The sequence below is a fragment of the Carassius auratus genome, chromosome 20, assembly GCF_003368295.1.
Source record: "Carassius auratus strain Wakin chromosome 20, ASM336829v1, whole genome shotgun sequence".
Lineage (NCBI taxonomy): Eukaryota > Metazoa > Chordata > Actinopteri > Cypriniformes > Cyprinidae > Carassius > Carassius auratus.
In genome coordinates, this window is record NC_039262.1 from 20,991,384 (window position 1) to 21,008,991 (window position 17,608).

A 17,608-nucleotide genomic window follows, 5' to 3' on the forward strand; every position below is an offset into this window, starting at 1 on the left:
TTTTTTTCTTACGATTTAGTCTATAAAAGAAACAGGAGACTCATTAATGGGAATGGATCTGTTGCGGGTCAGGCCAATGGCAGGAATGCATTAACAGTGATTGCTCATTTAACCCAGAGATCACCCTGCGTTTGATACTCCTCAGAGATTTGCTTTTAAGAATTAATTAAGTGTGTGTTTTTGCTTAAACCTGTCTTTATGATTTTTGATGTAAAATTGTTTTGATATGAGATACAGATGCTCAAGTGCTTAACCCTCTTACCCTCATTCAGTGCCTGTGCTCTTCGCTTATGAAAAGGCCATGCTTACATGCTCAGCCTTGGCAAAGTGGATGTAAGCCTTGGCAAAGTGGATGTATGTGCTTTTTCTTCTGTCTATATCGATTCAGTCAACCTCTCGTCCATTTGCATTATGGCTATGGCAGATGTTATATTCGGATTAGGCACGAAAACAATGTTGCACATCTGTGTACAATCGAAAATATAAAAATGTGATGTTTTAGATATTTTCATTTTTAACATTTATTTTAAAATTACACATTCAATTAATTTAGCATTGGCCCTTCTACTACAGTCTTATAAATTCCTGCATTTCCATCATGAAACTCTGTTTTCAGATTTTTTGGTAATTTTTTTAGATTTTGCTTTTATCTGTATCATTTGAAAAACATTGCTTCCCAGGTAACAATTTTAGCTGTTAAAACATTGTGGGAACATTTTTTCGAAAAGTTCATCAAATGTTGACATTTCCAGTTCTCTTTTGGTTATTAGAATATTATTTAAAGGTTACAAAGCTTTTCATACAATATTCTATTAACTTTAATATTGTTATTTGAATATTCATTTTGAATATGTTAAAATGCCCAGTTTTTTCATTGTGATTAGAACATTATTTAAAGGTTAAAAAAATAAATAAATACAAAAAATAAATCTTAGAACTTTTTATTATCTTTATTTTCACCAAAAATAAACATGATTTGAAAATTAAAAAACCCTTCTTACAACATTCGATTAAGGTTATTCTCACTCGAACTATATTATTTTAATGTTTATTTTTAATAGAATGTTTTCTTGTACTGATTATAATGTTTATAATGCAATTTTATGATGTAAGTTTCCTAAAATGTTTCTTGTATCATATTACTAATATTATTTTTACCCAAAATATAACATTATTTGAATGTTTATCTTTTATATACTCTAATAACATTCCCTTTCAATACTGTGGGAATGTTCAACAGACACAAATAACATCATCAAGACATTCCAAGAATTTTCATCTCAGAGTTTTCTATCAACATTATAAAAACAATCATCAAGTAACAATACCATCATGAGGATGTCCTGAGAATGTATTCTCTTAGTGTTAAAGGGATAGTTCACCCCAAAAAATAAGTAATTAATTACTCACACTCATGTTGTTCCAAAGCTGTAATACCTTCATTCATCTAGAGAACACAAATTAAGATATTTTGATGGAATCTGAGAGCTCTCTGACCCTTCGTAGACAGCAAAGATATTACCACGATCAACAGAAATGAAGCAAGGACATCAGTAAAATAGTCCATGTGACATCAGGGGTTCAAACATAATTTTACAAAGCTATGAGAATACGTTTTGTGCACAGAGAATTCTTCTCCCCGAGTTACTGTCTTTCGGCATTTTAGAGAGTTCCCCAGAACGTAATCAACATAATCAGTTCTGATTATGCGTTTTAAACAATACTATTTATGTTCAGCAAAAGCGCATGCATGCTGATTTTTGGGTGAACTAAACCTTTAAGACAACACATATCAAATATTTATAAAGTTATAAGAATTATCCAGAAACATTTCTTTAAGCATGCTTTGTCCTAACATTTATAAAACATTTTATAATATTAGTGGAGGTTGTGAGAACATTCCCTATGTTTCTTAGCTGTGTTTGGTCATTCAGATGTATTTTACACTCCTGTGAAAAAAGAAGGATGGTGTGATGAAATACGAAAGGAGGGTCTTGATGAAGGTTATTTTATGGCCCTTAACACATATTATACCAGGTTAAAACAGACCACATATGGTCTATAAACATATCTATAAATGTAAAATGTATTAGGCATGTTAACAATGTTCTTAAGCATTTGAATCTGTACTTACTTGAATGTTAAAAAAGCATATTCAACAGCAAAATAAGTGGTATAAATGAATTTTGGATGTACTACATTCACTGTGTTGATACAGTCATGTGACATACCAGCATCAGTTGCATCACTTCACTGCCATTCACAAATCCTCTCACATAATGCTATGAATTTGGACATACTGTACTATTTGCCTCACACACTGTTTTCACATACTATATACTGTAGTAGGCCTAGGGAAACGTTTCAATTAATATTAAAACATGAAAAACATGCCATTGCATAGCAAACACCACAATTTCTTTGCTTTGCATTTTAGTTCTCACCGAATTCAACTTGTATAAGTGTACTGGATTTACTGGGTATGATTTGGGTATGAATCGCGAGTGTCCAGCAGCAATCCTCTAATGTCTGTTTGTGAATGAAGAACGGAGATGGGTAAAGGGGTCGGGTCTCCCACCAGTGATGAGATGGGAATTGAGGATTACTGGTGGATAATGTGTAGAGAATGAGCAGCTGAAGAAGTGTGAGTCTGTCTGTGGCTGCTTTACTTCATTAGCTCCCATAGACACACAAACTCTGGGATCCTTCAGAGAGGAAAACTCACATAACCGACTTCCCAGTGTTGCTCATTACAGGAGACCAAGACCTTGGTCTCTCACTACACTGGGTCATTTTTAGGAAACCTTGCCATGTGTGCAGTACATTTTCCCATGACTTCATTATAATTCACATGATACCAAACGTCATCACTTAAAACGTAAAATTAAAGTTTCATTTTATTTTAAATAGTATCTATTTTCAACAGAATAGAATTTGCATGTCCCTATTCATCATCAAATTGGGCTTTATTGAAGTAGTGGTATTTCTTTGATGTACGATTCAGTTGCTGAACTCTATGGAAGCCCATTTCACTAATGATAAAATAAAACTTTAAAAGGAAATTTTGACTTTTTGTCTTGCAATTCTGACTTTTTTTCCCCAATTGCGGGATTCCCCAACTCATGATACCGACTTTTTTTTCTTCTCAGAATTGCATGATACTAACTTGCAATTCTGACTTTCTTCCCACATGGAAATAACCTATATGTGGATATATGCGCATATATGCACATATATGTTGCATATATGCAGATAATATATATATGCAGCATATATGCGCATATATGCTCCATATATGCGTATATATACTGCATATATGCTGCATATATGCATATACATGCCACATATAGGCAAAATTGAGGTGCATATATGTGCATATAGGGGAAATATAGGTCTCCTGTATTGCTTCTTCATATCCACATTATAAGCCCTATACATACAAGATATGTCTTCTATATAGCTAATGGCAGGATCTGGTCATTTTGTCGCTCATATCTCATTTTTGACTGTCATAAATGATGCCTAGCTCATATTTTCTATTATCAAGGCAAAAACTAAGAATTAACAAAAAAAAAAATTACGTAAGAACTTATGTATGTGCGAACACATGAAATTGGTATCACATGTAATTGGCATGTTATGGAATTTAACTATGGCAATATATTAACATGATATATTAACTATGATATGTACACGTTTTCCTGAAACATTTACAAGGTCAATTCTGCCTTGTATGAAGATAGTGGAAAAGAAGGAAATGTATAACAAAATGGTTTTTAATTTTACTATTATAGGTGAACATATAGGTGCATATATACATGCACATATGTACCTATATAGGTATATGTAAGCACATGTGTATATGTGAGCTCTAGACTGAGTAATTGTGTTTACCACCGCTGGTGGCAGATCACTTAAGTCTGCTGTGTTCTGTCCAGGAGCCACACATGGAGGTCCCAGAGATCTGGACGTGGGTGCCATATTGTGCTCAGTCCCTATGAGAGGAGGTCCTTCCTCAGAGGAATGCGCCAGGGAGAGGCTGTCGCGAGGACCATGAGTTCCAAAAACCAGGTCCAGATGAGCCAGTAAGGCCTGTTCCTCATTCTACCAGACCTTGCACAGTGTTTGTGTAAGAAGGCTCACTGGGCTAAATGCATACTTGTTTGCTTTTTTCCCAGTTTAACCGAAGCCCCAACTGGCTGCTGAAAAACCAATCCTGGGGCTGGATGCATTTGATGATGTGCTTCTCATCACACACAGATTCAGGATTGTCCGAAAGCCACTGCCTTTCTTGGGCACAATGAAGTAAGAGCAGTTAAACTCTGACTTCATCTTAGCTGGAGGGACAGGCACGATTGCGTCCTCCGCCAGCAGGACAGCAATCTCATCATGCAGGACAGAGGCATCTAGGTGTGTGTGTGTGGGGGGGGGGGGGGTCTCCTGAGCCCCTTTCACACCGCATGTCGGACCCGGCAAATTGCCGGAACATTGCCGGGTCGCCTTCTGTGTGAAAGCAAACACATCCCGGGAATGATTCCGGCATTGAACCCGGGTCGGGGACCTAGTAACATTGCCGGGTTCAACCCTGAACGAGCGCTGTGTGAACAAAAGCCAGATCTAATGGCATGTCAAAGTGATGACGCGCGTTATCACACGACTCTTTTACCAGCTGTTTTGAAGGAAGATCAACATTCGCGATGAAAAAATATGTGCAAACTGTAATGAAGCAGAGATCAGTTAGTTCCTCACTTTCCGCACTGACGCAGAGATCGTTCGCTTGCTTCCATGAAAGTATAACGTGCCTAATGTTTTCGACTCGTACATTACACGCCCTGATGTCACGTGTCATTAGGGGCAAAGCACACACATATCCCGGGTAATCACTGGCAGTGTGAAAGTGCAAAACCCGGGAACAATTGCCGGAACACTTTACCCGTGTATTTGCCGGAATGGCAGTGTGAAAGGGGCTCTGGTGAACTGAATCATGTAGTCGAGTTGAACTGTCTGAATGAGCCAGTGGGATGGGTTGGGCAGTGCCAGCCAAGCTCTGTGCAAGTAGCACCAAAGGGTCAATTGATACACCCACAATGCTGGATGGCACAGAAGGCATCGCATCCTGGCTCATCACAGTAGGACTCCCCGTGTCCTTGGAAGGACTGACCAGAGATACATGGAGATGCAGCGCATCTTCGAGCAGCGACCTCTTGGATGCTGGTTATTGGGGCATAGTGGGCAAGAGTGAGGAGGCAGCGCATCACTTACTGTCAACCCACGAGCCTGATAACTCTTTTTTGAGAATGTGGGTACCACAACAGAAACAACAGAAACAAAATGGAACAAAGGATTCTACGCCTGGTCTCCCAAGGAGTGGCATCCACAGCACAGTAACCCCGGTACGGATTTACTGGCACACAGCTGGCCTCGGGCTCTCCGCAAGTATGCGTTTAGCCCAGTGAGTCTTCTTACACCTGATTCACACATACTCTGTCTGCAATGCGTATGCCTTGCATATTTTTTTACGCACCCATGTTAACGGATCTCAACGTTTACACTGCACGCGGTTGCGGTCCATCAGTGTATACCAGGAGCGGTGCAGCGATTATTTACTTACCGAGTCTATTTTTGCTGTTTTGCACGCGCTGAATTAAAGTTACAGCACATTGTTTGCGGTAAAAAGAACATGGATTAACACGGAAAATGCAGTAGTTTCACAATAAATGTATACTAATTAAAGCCTACTGTGTTTCACACTCAACACATGGGTTTTGGCTAGGTTTAAACCAAGAAAAAGAGCACCTTTAGATAAACAAGGCAACATAATATATGCACTTTTATGGAGGCAGAAAAACAAAGTTCATTAAGACCCTTGGGATTGCTTGTAATAAAGATTTAAATGCAAAAGACATGAGAGTCGACTGTTTCTGTCAGTGGTGTTTTAATTTTAAATATTTATGATATCCTAACAAGAAAAGTAGGCTAATTGTTGCGTTTAAATGTTTTGCCGCTTGCTTGAGTAGCTCATTATACAAACCTATAAGTCAAATGCATGAATAATACGTTGTTTATATTTATTGTCTATTTAATGTCTAAAGATTATTACTGCACTGTGATAAAAGAGTCCCAATGTTGTTTTTTATTATTATTATTTTATTTTATATATATATATGTATATGTATATTAGGGGTGTAACGCTACATGTATTCGTACCGGACCATTTCGGTACGGTGCACGAGTGTACCTAATGACCGAATGCAATATTTTGCATGCCGAACATAGTTACATTACATGTTTCCAAACGAACATATTAAGTGGTGGAAGTCTCCGCTTATGCGCTAATCCAACAATGTCAGTTGTTTCTGCTCCACATACATAACGCACACGGACTACATACGCACTGCAGATGGAGTATGTGTGAAACAGGTGTTACACAGACACTGTGCAAGGTCAGGTATAATGAAGAACAGCCCTTACTGACTCACCTGGACCTAGTTTTTGGAACTCATGGTCCTCGCGACAGCCCCTCCTTTGCGCATTCCTCTGAGGAAAGACCTCTCTCAGGGACTCAGCACCATATGGCACCCACGTCCAGATCTCTGGGACCTCCATGTGTGGCTCCTGGACAGGACACAGCAGACTTAAGTGATCTGCCACCAGCGGTAAACACAATTACTCAGTCTAGAGCTCACTTAATGAGGCAAGTCTATGCTCTGAAGTGGAGTCTGTTCATGAACTGGTGTACTTCTCACTGAGAAACCCCCGTAGATGCATGATTGAAGTAGTGTTTTCTTTCCTGCAAGAAAGGTTTGAGCGTAGGCTGTCACGCTCCACGTTGAAAGTGTGGGAAGATGAGGCACTTTTCTCGCTATCCCCTGAAAAAAAGCACCTTCCCACATCTCTGGGTTTGCCTATGTCAGGGCCACTCTGTCTTTGTCACTTTGTCACTGGTCTTTTTAGAGGACTTAGGGGCCTTCTGGGACATGGAGGGCACTGCAATCCTTCGAGAGTCTTGATGCACCAGTGTCTCAGCATGGGGCAGAGGCGCTCTCAGAGGCGACGAGCAGGCTGAGGTGCGGTGGCAGCTGGAGGATCATGCTGGGGCAAGATGTGCTTGATGGGCTTAGTCTGTCTCTGCACTGGGAACTATTGGGAAAAGTCCTCAACAGTGTCGCCGAATGGGCCAACCTGCGAGATGGGAGGCACATCAAGAAAGTGCACTTTACATGTCAGTGAGGTTAAGCCAAAGTTGGTGCTCTTCGCGGAGGGCGAAGGGGCGAAGTCAGTCACCGTGCACAGTTCCTGCAAAAACCCCGGGTCAGAACTACCCTCATGCTTTTGTTTAAAGTACGTTTGCTTGGCAGACCTGCAGGGAAGCCATGCTTCCCTGTAAGCAGTCTGCTTACAGGCTTTGTACAGGAGACGCAGGTGGTTCCACTAAGTGGCACATGCACAGGTGAATCGCAACTGCTCTACTTCGTCAGCTCCTCATGCATCTAACCCCAACCACCCCCCCCCCCCCCAAAAAAAAAGTGCAACGTGTGGTTTTGGACTGCACCTCACGTCGAGAAACCAATCACTCAGCCAGGAGGGCTTAGGACTGGGCAGTGTGTTCACCTCCAGCCTGATATTCATGGCTGACCGAGACAGCATGGATGTCAACTTTGGGTCTGATTTAAATCTTCATCCTCTGAGGAAGATAGACCATCCCCCAATGCTGCAATTGACAACAGATCCTCTGGTAGCCCACCGAACTAAATGCTGAATTAAAAGCAGTCGTACAGTTTGAGAGGATCTGGGAACTTTGTGGTCCCAATTGCGGGTTCCACCAGGAGGAATTTTTCTATGTCTGTTTGTGGGGTTACTTTTGCAATAATTTGGGGCTTGAATTAAAGCAATGTCAAAGCATTTACCTTTACAAACAAAAGGTCTGGTCCCATTACAATGATAATGAGGTTTGATTGTATTAATGTGTGGAGTGTTGGATTAGTTGTTATTTACCATGTGTATTTAACTTGTGGTATTCCATCTACCATTGTTGGTATTTGATAATCATTGTTACCTGAGGTAATATCTGTATATTATGAATATGTATAGTATGTATGTGTGTTTTTGCACATATGCAACTATAATACTGTTTCTTAATGAGGTATTGTTATTATTACTATTATTTATTTATTTATTTATTTATTATTTTTTTTCTTTGAGATAACTGAAGAAGGAAGCAGCTATTTTATTTGTATAAATTCTTTGAAAGACTGGGGTTCAATAAGTTTTTATTATTATTATTATTATTATTATTATTGTGTATTCTTCTGTTGTCCTCTCACACTATTTGCTTGAAATAAATAAATAAATAAATACATTTGCTCATGCTGATTTGATGCCTAAGAAACATTTATTATTATTATCAACCTTGAAAACATATATTTTTTTACAACAATGTAAAATTAACAATTTGCTGTCAGTTTAATATGCACATGCTGAATAAAGTATTATTATTATTATTATTATTATTAATTTTTTAAAGAAATCTTACTCTAGATTTTGAATGGTAATTATTAAATTGTATTAAATTAGAAAGCTACAAAAAAGATGCATTTTCATTACATTTTTTGGACCTCAATACATTTCTTAAGAAAGAAGTATCTCTTCAGCATGGCATATCATAAATTCAAATTACTTGTCAATAAGTTCCACTCCAGTATTCTCAACATATGCTCCTATTTTCACTTCCTTTTAAAATAATGAGGACAAATTTCATGAAGTCATAATTTACGAAAGATTGTCACTTAAAATGCATAAGAACTAACAGTGTGGAAAGGTGCAGATGGCTTTTATGTCCATTGCTTTAATTGTTACGAGCATGATTCTGCTCTTAAATTTTATGATGTCATTTAAACCAAACTGTAAGCAGGAGCATGACATGAGCAGCGTTATGAAATGGAAGTTTCACATGCCAAAGCACAGTGCACAAAACAATGGTATTATTATACGAAACTAATGCAAATGTAAAAAGTTGAATTGAATGGAAAAGTTAAAAGGCTATTTTATAAATATTTAAATAAATCAAGTATAGACATTTTAAACTCAGACAGGAAACTTAGATCACCATACTCAGTATGCAGAACTATTTTCAGTTTCTTTTGTTACTTCATAAAGACTTGCTGTTCTTAAATCTTCATGAGTCACACAACAGTGATCATCTGAGGCCAAACTTGTCCAAAGAGATCGATAACTTAAGGCTTAGAAAAGCTTAAAACATCCGCAGGCAACGACACAGCATAAGTAGCATTGCTTTTTTCTCTCAAAGACTGAAAGAGCTTTGATAAAACTCTCTGGAATCAATACAAAAGCCACGTTTATCTTGCTGCTGTATAGTCATGTAGAAAGAACTTGGACTGTTGTCAGACAACCTTAAAGAGCCATTTCTGGAAGAAGAGAATCCTCTAAACCCCAAACTATGAAGCTGTGACTTGAAAGCAAGGATTTATTCATCTCAATTTCTGTCCTCTTGATGAATGTGTTATTATTTTAATACGAAGCTTTATTTTAAGGTTACAAGCAGTTTTACTCAGAGTTTAATATTAAGCAAAAGATTAAAGTTATATTAAATGTCTCATTTAATTTATCATGCAAGCATTGAAATCATAGTGGAAAATAAATGAAGCCTCCACCGTATCTGATGTCATTGTTTTCCATTAATAACTCTGACCCTATTTACAGAGAGATACGGTTTCCAATCTCCCCCATTTCTTCATTTAAATCAAATAATATCATGAACTGAACTAAATGTTTATTGGAGGGTCAATGCCCCTTAATAAATTCCTAGAAAATTGGTGATAAACAAATCTCTCAGCAGGACATGGCAAAGAATATAAAAAAAATCTGCAGAGCCAAGTACAATAAATAAATAAATACATTATAATAATAATAAAAATAAACAATAACAAATGTGTACATGTAAAACCAGTGAAATCCTCTTCAGAAAACTGGTATATTGTTAGTCTTAAAATCCATAAAGTTAGGCCAGGATGAACTGATAAACTGTGCCAGGATCAGTGATACACTATTACTTCTTCCATAATTGTCAAAGCTGACTGAACTGTGACTGTTCATACTGGATAATAAACATTTTCTCTATGGTTTATGGATGATATGGTTAATCATCTCCAGCAAAAGATGACAGACATATTGATAGTCACATCAATATATAATTTTACTTAATTATACAGAAAGATAATAAACATTATTGCTTTTTCATGCAGAAAATTAATAGCCTACAGATTTATATTCTGGTAAATATCAGTTTACTGCAGACACAAATAAAACTGTGAGTCATTCAGCCAGGAACTCTCTCTGTAGGGAGACGCTGAAATATTTCTTCTGTCTCTCTTAAATAATTTATTTCAACAGCAGTGCATCTCAGCTGTTGTACTTGTCTGATAAAATTGAATTACAATGTGGTTTTGCCTTCATGCCCAGTCTCTCACTATCAGTTTGCAGACAAATGAAATGACAGTAAAAAAATAAAAAATTCTAAACATTGTTTTTCATTTTAACGAGTGTGCATCTAATTAAATCCCCACAAATAATCTCTGCAAAAAGAAGGATGATGCTTCGGTTTTAGCTGTTTCTTTCATTACTCAATTTGGTATTATATGCACTTAAAGGTGCACTAATAAACAATATCTGAAAAATGCTTTTGACCACAGTGTTGGACTGAGTCCCAAAACACACTTGTAGCCTGTCAGCAGTAAGGGGTGTGTCTAGTAATGATAGAGAGTGCTCAATCTGAGTAAACAGGTCGGATATTAGCAGATCGATTATAGATAGAGAGAGATGGCTGAGGAAAATATCAGAGGAACAAAACAATAATAAGAAGGGCTACGATCAGGCAAGAGGTAGGAGGGTTGTGTAGGTACATATGGGGCGGAGACAAATTAATAGGGGCAAGGTTTAGGTGGAAAATGGGCATGTTTGTTTGTTGCTTTCAAATATCAACATCGTTTGGCAAAATTTGGTTAGTGCACCTTTATGGGTGAAGAGTGCCATTTCTGTAGCCCGTCACATAACTGCAAAAACAATTACTGTTTTTAAACAAGTTTCACTCCTCCTATTGTTAATGGAAATAAATTACCCTAAACTTCTGGATGAGTCGAAATGAAACAAACAAACAAACAAAAAACAAACAAAAAAGAAGGAATAACAAAGAACCAAAAACACACACACAAAAAACAAAAATGGGAATGAAGAACAAGAAAACAAACAAAAAACAAACAAAACTAAACATAACAAAACAAGAATGGAGGACAAAGAACAAAGAACAAACAAACAGTAAGAAAAAAGCAACACACACACACAAAAACAAACCAACAAGAAAACTAAATAAAACAAATATGAAAATAATTAGATTTTGTATTTGTATTAAATTTAAGGTGTCTACTTAAAAGTGAGCTGTTCAATTTCTGTGACACCAAATAAACAAAAAAAGTCACAAAACACAAAGAAACAAATAAAGAATTTACTTTCACTATACATGATGTGTGAGAACCAATGAACCAGTTAATCAATCTTCTAATATACCTAAATGTGAATGTTGTTGATCTGAATAAACATCAGCTAGGATGACACATGAATTCTAACCCCCCCCAAACAAACAAACAAAACAAAAACAAAACAAAAACAACCAACAAACATGACAATGTGTGTCCAGTTATAAATGTGTTCAGAAACAGAAATTTCATTTGGAATTTTATTCTTGTTTTGACGGAGGGTATGAGGTGTGAGTGTTAATAATTAACTTCCTACTGTTTGGGTCTTGGGAGACAAGAAAAAGAGAAATATTTTGATGTCTGGAAAACGCAAATTAAAGGAATCAGCCAGTTTGAGTTTTCGAGCCATCAGTCTGCCCTGGCAGCCTGAATTCACAGCTCAGCCAGGACTAATAGTGCCAGCGCTGCGTCTGGGGAAAGGCAGGCATGAAACGACAGCGCAAATGCTAATGAATCACACATCCCTCTCCAGCACGAGGGAGACCATTCACACACTTTCCATTTCACACCAAAGACAAGAGAGGTTCCTTCATTAGACCTGAACTCACTGTGACGCACTCTACATATACAAACTCAAACACGACTGCGCTGCTCCACTTACAGTCTGTTAGACATCAGATTCAAGCGGCGATACCTCTACAATTTATCTGGAATGCTGAAGAGTACTGGACCAAAATGGGAATCTGATTTCGGTTCGTCTTTCGCAACATTTGCTTCCAAAACAACAAAGAGAGCTTAATTTTTTATTTTTATCTTAATGCATTTTAATAGGCATTTTAAATAATATAAATATCATAAAAAACAATATAAAAACAATGAATGTTGTCCACAGTAGTTCAAATGCTTCAGCTGAATCAACTGAGGCAATGTATTACGCACTTGTTTCACTAGCTCTGTTATTATCTTCCCAAATTTTCATACCAGATGAGCTGGATCATAGCAGAAAGGAATGGCTAAGCAACAGGATTTATTATTTACTATTTCATGTTTCAAAAAGTTATAGGGAGTGTTTATTTATTTATTATTGGTATATATAGCGTATGATTTGTAAATGAATAAATCTTGACGTTTGCATCACATAACCAGGTCCATTCAGACCTGGTACAGCATTTAACTTGTGATGTGGAAAGTACAAGTCTTTTTGTTTATGTACTGTTCAAAATAAAACACAAGTTATGATAAAATAGCTCAAAGACTTGAACACAAATATATCTTTATCTCACGTTTGCATTAACTATCAATTAGGTTTAGCGCTAGAGTTTACATTATTTTCAAGCACGATATAGCATTAATCTTTTATCACCACTCACTAGAGATTTCATTTCCAAACAGCTGTGATACTTAAAACAAACAACATAATAAAATGCTGCCAGATTCACATCCAACTGTTTCAGATGAATCTGTTTTTAGTGCTACTTACTGGACATTTCACTTTGAAAGTGTTTCAAAATGTACAATAATCAATGTAATGTAATTTTACAGAAATGTCACCACAGGCACTTTTTTTTCTGACACAACATGAATTTTTTTGCCACCACATTTAAAAAAAAAGTATTTTTGTTTAACTTCTGACTTCTGATATAATCACACTTTATTATCAGCACAAATTGCAACTGGATTTGATTAGATGATTAGCATTTTCACACGTTGTCACTCTATTTTAAACCAACATCTCAAAACGTTACCTCAATACTCATCAAAACTTTCTTTGCATTAGAGCGCAAAGCAATAAGAAGCTGCCTGATGAAAGTATAAATCACTACAGGCAGTGGGAGGATCTGCCTGACAAAATAAACTGTTTCAGTAATGCTTATGGGGCTTCCTCCCACTCGGGCCATTTTTAATCCACTCATAGTTTAATTAAAAGGATATTTCCTCTTCTATGGCCCATTCGGATCAAGAACTACACTTAGACAGATTAGCGGGATTGCCTCCAGGTTGTTAAAGATGAATTAGTATCCCAAACATTAGGTGGCCTACAATACTTTGTAGGTGCCATACAATATTCCTTTTTAGAAAACTGATTTTATGAGGCACACTCAGGTTTGTTATAACAAATCTGGTTTTTAATAAATGACAGTGGGGCGGCAGTAGTGCTTCATCTGTCTTCTTTTATGGGACCCTAAAATAGTGCCAACATTATTAAACACAGCAGTAATGCTCTTGACAGACTTGTGACACAGTTACAACTCCACCAGGCCTTGAGCTCTTAAACAGAGAGGAAAATTAGTCTTTTTAAACTTTAACATAACTCATGAAATGAAAGGGCCATGTCAATTGGTCAGCTGTGTTGCTTGGTTAAAGGACATTTTATCTCATATATAAAAATGTCAATGGCCTGATCATGAATGTACATCCTTTAATGCTTGTAAAACAGTTGTGTTTCCATGCACTTAATGGCTAATTTTCCATCATTATCCATTCCATCTCACCAAACAAACAAACAAACAAACAAACAAACAAAAAAACTAACAAAACAAAACAAAACAAAAACAAATAACCCTACATAGCATAATGAAAAAAAAAAAAAAAAAAAAAAAAAAAAAAAAAAAACACCACCTGGAAAAACTGTTTGGAAAATAGAATAGTGAAAGATAATAAAAATATTTTTTAAAGATTTTCAAATATGGAAACAATTTACATGCCCTATTACAACAACAAACCCCCTTTATGTTTTATGTGAGGTTGGTTAAGATGCTTAATGAATAATGTGAAAATGTTTAGACGGTGCCACAACCTTTAGCTGGTTTAGTTATATTAATCTCTGCATGTTAAACTGGGATAAAATGAGGTAGGTTAAAATATACGGATCACGTTTCTAACCAAGAAAATCCTGACCCTGTACAACTACTGGAAAATAAAGAAGGGCTGTCTGAATAATCCACAGAAAGATCACAAATAGTTCAGCAATTAGTACAGTATAATGAACTCAGTTGTGCTGAAATACAGAGAAAAGTGGGTCAGCACAGCACTTTTCCATTCTCAAATGAAGAAGATAAAACAGAGGCTGGGAGATGACACTGTGTAGTGAGAAACACTATTTCTTATTGGCCTTCATGCATTGTGTCTCTAATTATGCTAGAGTTGTGGATTTTCTTCTGATCATTGAAGGAAGATTGTTTCTTTAATCTTCTGTGTAAGCTATAACTGTCTGTAAAACAGAAGACTGCACTGGAATTAGAGCCCAAGAAATTCGGTTAGAAATAAAGGGAAAAGTCACTGCATTTAGCTCATGCCAAGGACACATATAATTGCCATTTTGTTTGTATGAATTTATGTATTTATTTATATTGATTCAATGATTTTAAATATTTTTCATTAAAACTGCATTTAACTTAGCATTTTTAAAAAAAATCAGTTTTCAGTGTAGTGGTGGGATTTAAAATGGTCATTTGCAATTAATCAATAAGAAAAATAAATAAATAACCAAGTCATGTTTAATTTCAGAATATTATATTCCATCTTGTAAGAAATCACTCTATAAATGCGCTATGGATTATAGTAATATGAACCGATATTTATCAGAACTGATATTAATAGCTAAAAAGCAGTGGCTTCTTGTTGCAACCCAGGCTCATTGTGTCAGGTAAATGTTTCTGCACTTTTCTGGTGACACTTCCACAAGAGGCACTATAAACTACTAAACTTTTTTTTTCTCCGTTGAAGATACGGGTTAATTAAATAACACAGTTTATTTACACAGATAAAAATGTGGCTGTGGATACAAAATAGTTGTAAAATAATACTGCGTTGCTTATAGCATGATTCAAGGCAGTTTCAAAGTGAAACATGCAGTGTCTGGTGCTTTCTGTGAAACTCAAAAATGTTAAAAGTCTATTGTGTCTGAAATTAACAAACCACATACACTAAAACCTATACATAACAATAGTGTGAAAAAGGCAAATATAATTTTTGCTGAAGCAACCATTGCATTTTTCCTTCTTTATACAATATTTGAGCTCTTTTGTGGAGTAACTGTGACTCATGTTTCACAAAACTCAATATACACAAGCACTATATATCACAAGTACAATGCTGTACCAGGTGGGCTGCTGAGCAAGTTTACCATATCAGAAAAGCCATAATATATATGATATGGATATGTTCAAATATATTGATTTACAGATCATGTGTTACGATAATAGATCAAAGGTCAAAACTTAGTATGGTACAAGGAATCTGCCCCTCGAATTCACACTGACTCAATAAGAATCTCTCACAATCTCGTTTCTAAAAAAGGGGGGCGCGAGGACTGGAATTGAGAACCGCTGTATTATTATATACACAGAGGAGCCGACATGAGCAGAGGTGTCAGTGACAGGAAAGAGAAATGGCGGGCAACAGAAAGAGGGCAACGAGAGGAGCAGCTCATGGCAGCTTTGATGGATGGGGCTTGTTAGGAGGCCCAACTGTTAGCTAAGTGACAATGACAGCTGCAAAAGGCCTCCATTACCACTTTTAAGATGTGGCTAAAATCCCCATCATCCCGTTGAAGCAGATGTCGATAACCCAGGGTGAGAGTTCTGTCAGCGGTGATGACAGTTGCAGGAAGTGACACATTTTCATCAGACTGATGGGGCCACAATCCAGACACTAATTTATACAGTCAGCACAGCAAAAACATCGGAAAGCACTTAGCACACAAGAGGTTGTGCCAGGTCCTTATAGATTTGTGCAGTAAGTGCTTTGCATGTAGAACAAGGCTGAGGAGAAATGAGAACTCTGCTCAGTCTGCATGCATGAGTTCTCCACACCTCGTGACATGACATGCATAAGCGCAGTGACCAATGCAACTCACACCGGAAAATCGACACCCATTAGCGATGCTATTTTATGTGTCACGCTTACACAGCGAAATGTCCTTCACATAGTCTTAATTACACTGTAGATGCACAACAAATGCATAAAATGATGTCAACGTTAATGGAATTTGTGATTTTAAAGTCAGCGTAAATGTTCATTTGAAACTCAGTTCTTGAGTGTCATGTGTTGGAAGTGGGGAAAAAAGGGGAAGCAAAGAGATCTGAGTAACTGTGACGGGCCAAATAGTGATGGCTGGACGGCTGGGTCAAAGCATCTCCAAAACAACTAGTCTTATGAGGTGTTGACAGTATACAGTGTTTAGTACCTACCAAAAATGTTGCAAGGGAGGGACAAACAGTTAACCGTCATCAGGGTCATGGGCGCCCATTACAATGTATCAATTCGTAACATTAGGCTTATACTCTATATTTTGTCTCTGTTTTTATTCAGAAGCAATAATGACCCAGAGAAACGGCCAAATACTGTTGTCAGGCACAGCACATCCACCCAAATGAGGCACTCTTCGTTTGATTTAGTGAGCATTTCCCCAACATAAATAGGTCTGAGAGCTTCTGGAGAGTTGTTGTTTATCTTTCACTTCATTAAAAATGGCAAAATTTAGAAGTACTGCAGTCAAATACCCAGATTTTCCAAGAATATTTATTTTGGGAAATCATCCACATGGATAATCAATGCTTTAAAAATATTATGATGTCTCAGTTAGAAAGCTCAAGGCCCAGCATGATGAGGATACCAACACATCCAAAGATATTTCAGCTACAGAGGAGCAATAGAGAATGTGAGTAAGAGACATTTGTAAGAAATGTTGATATCAGTACAGATTCTGGGAAATGTAGAATGTGACTCTTCAGGCTAAAAAGAGTTTACATGGATCAGTTGCATCAGTAACAAATGATCGTTTGTCAAATATTTGCATGCATGTTGCATATTCTGTTATTATTACAAAACTTTTATGCAAACAAAATTACATAATTACATGTTGCTTGTCAGTGGGGTTTCTTTTCTTTGCAAATAACAAAAACTAATGCAATTACTCATAATTTTTTCAAATCTCTTCAGTCACAACAATAAGGAAAAAAATTGCAGTGAAGTTGGAACTATCTGAGGTCTAAAGGAAATAGTCGAGACAAGCGGTGACTAGTGAGCAATCGGCAAGTGTCATTGATTGTTGTGCTTTAGTCTGTTCCCTTGACAACTCAGTGGTCAAACAGCACAGCAACACTAGCTATCACTTT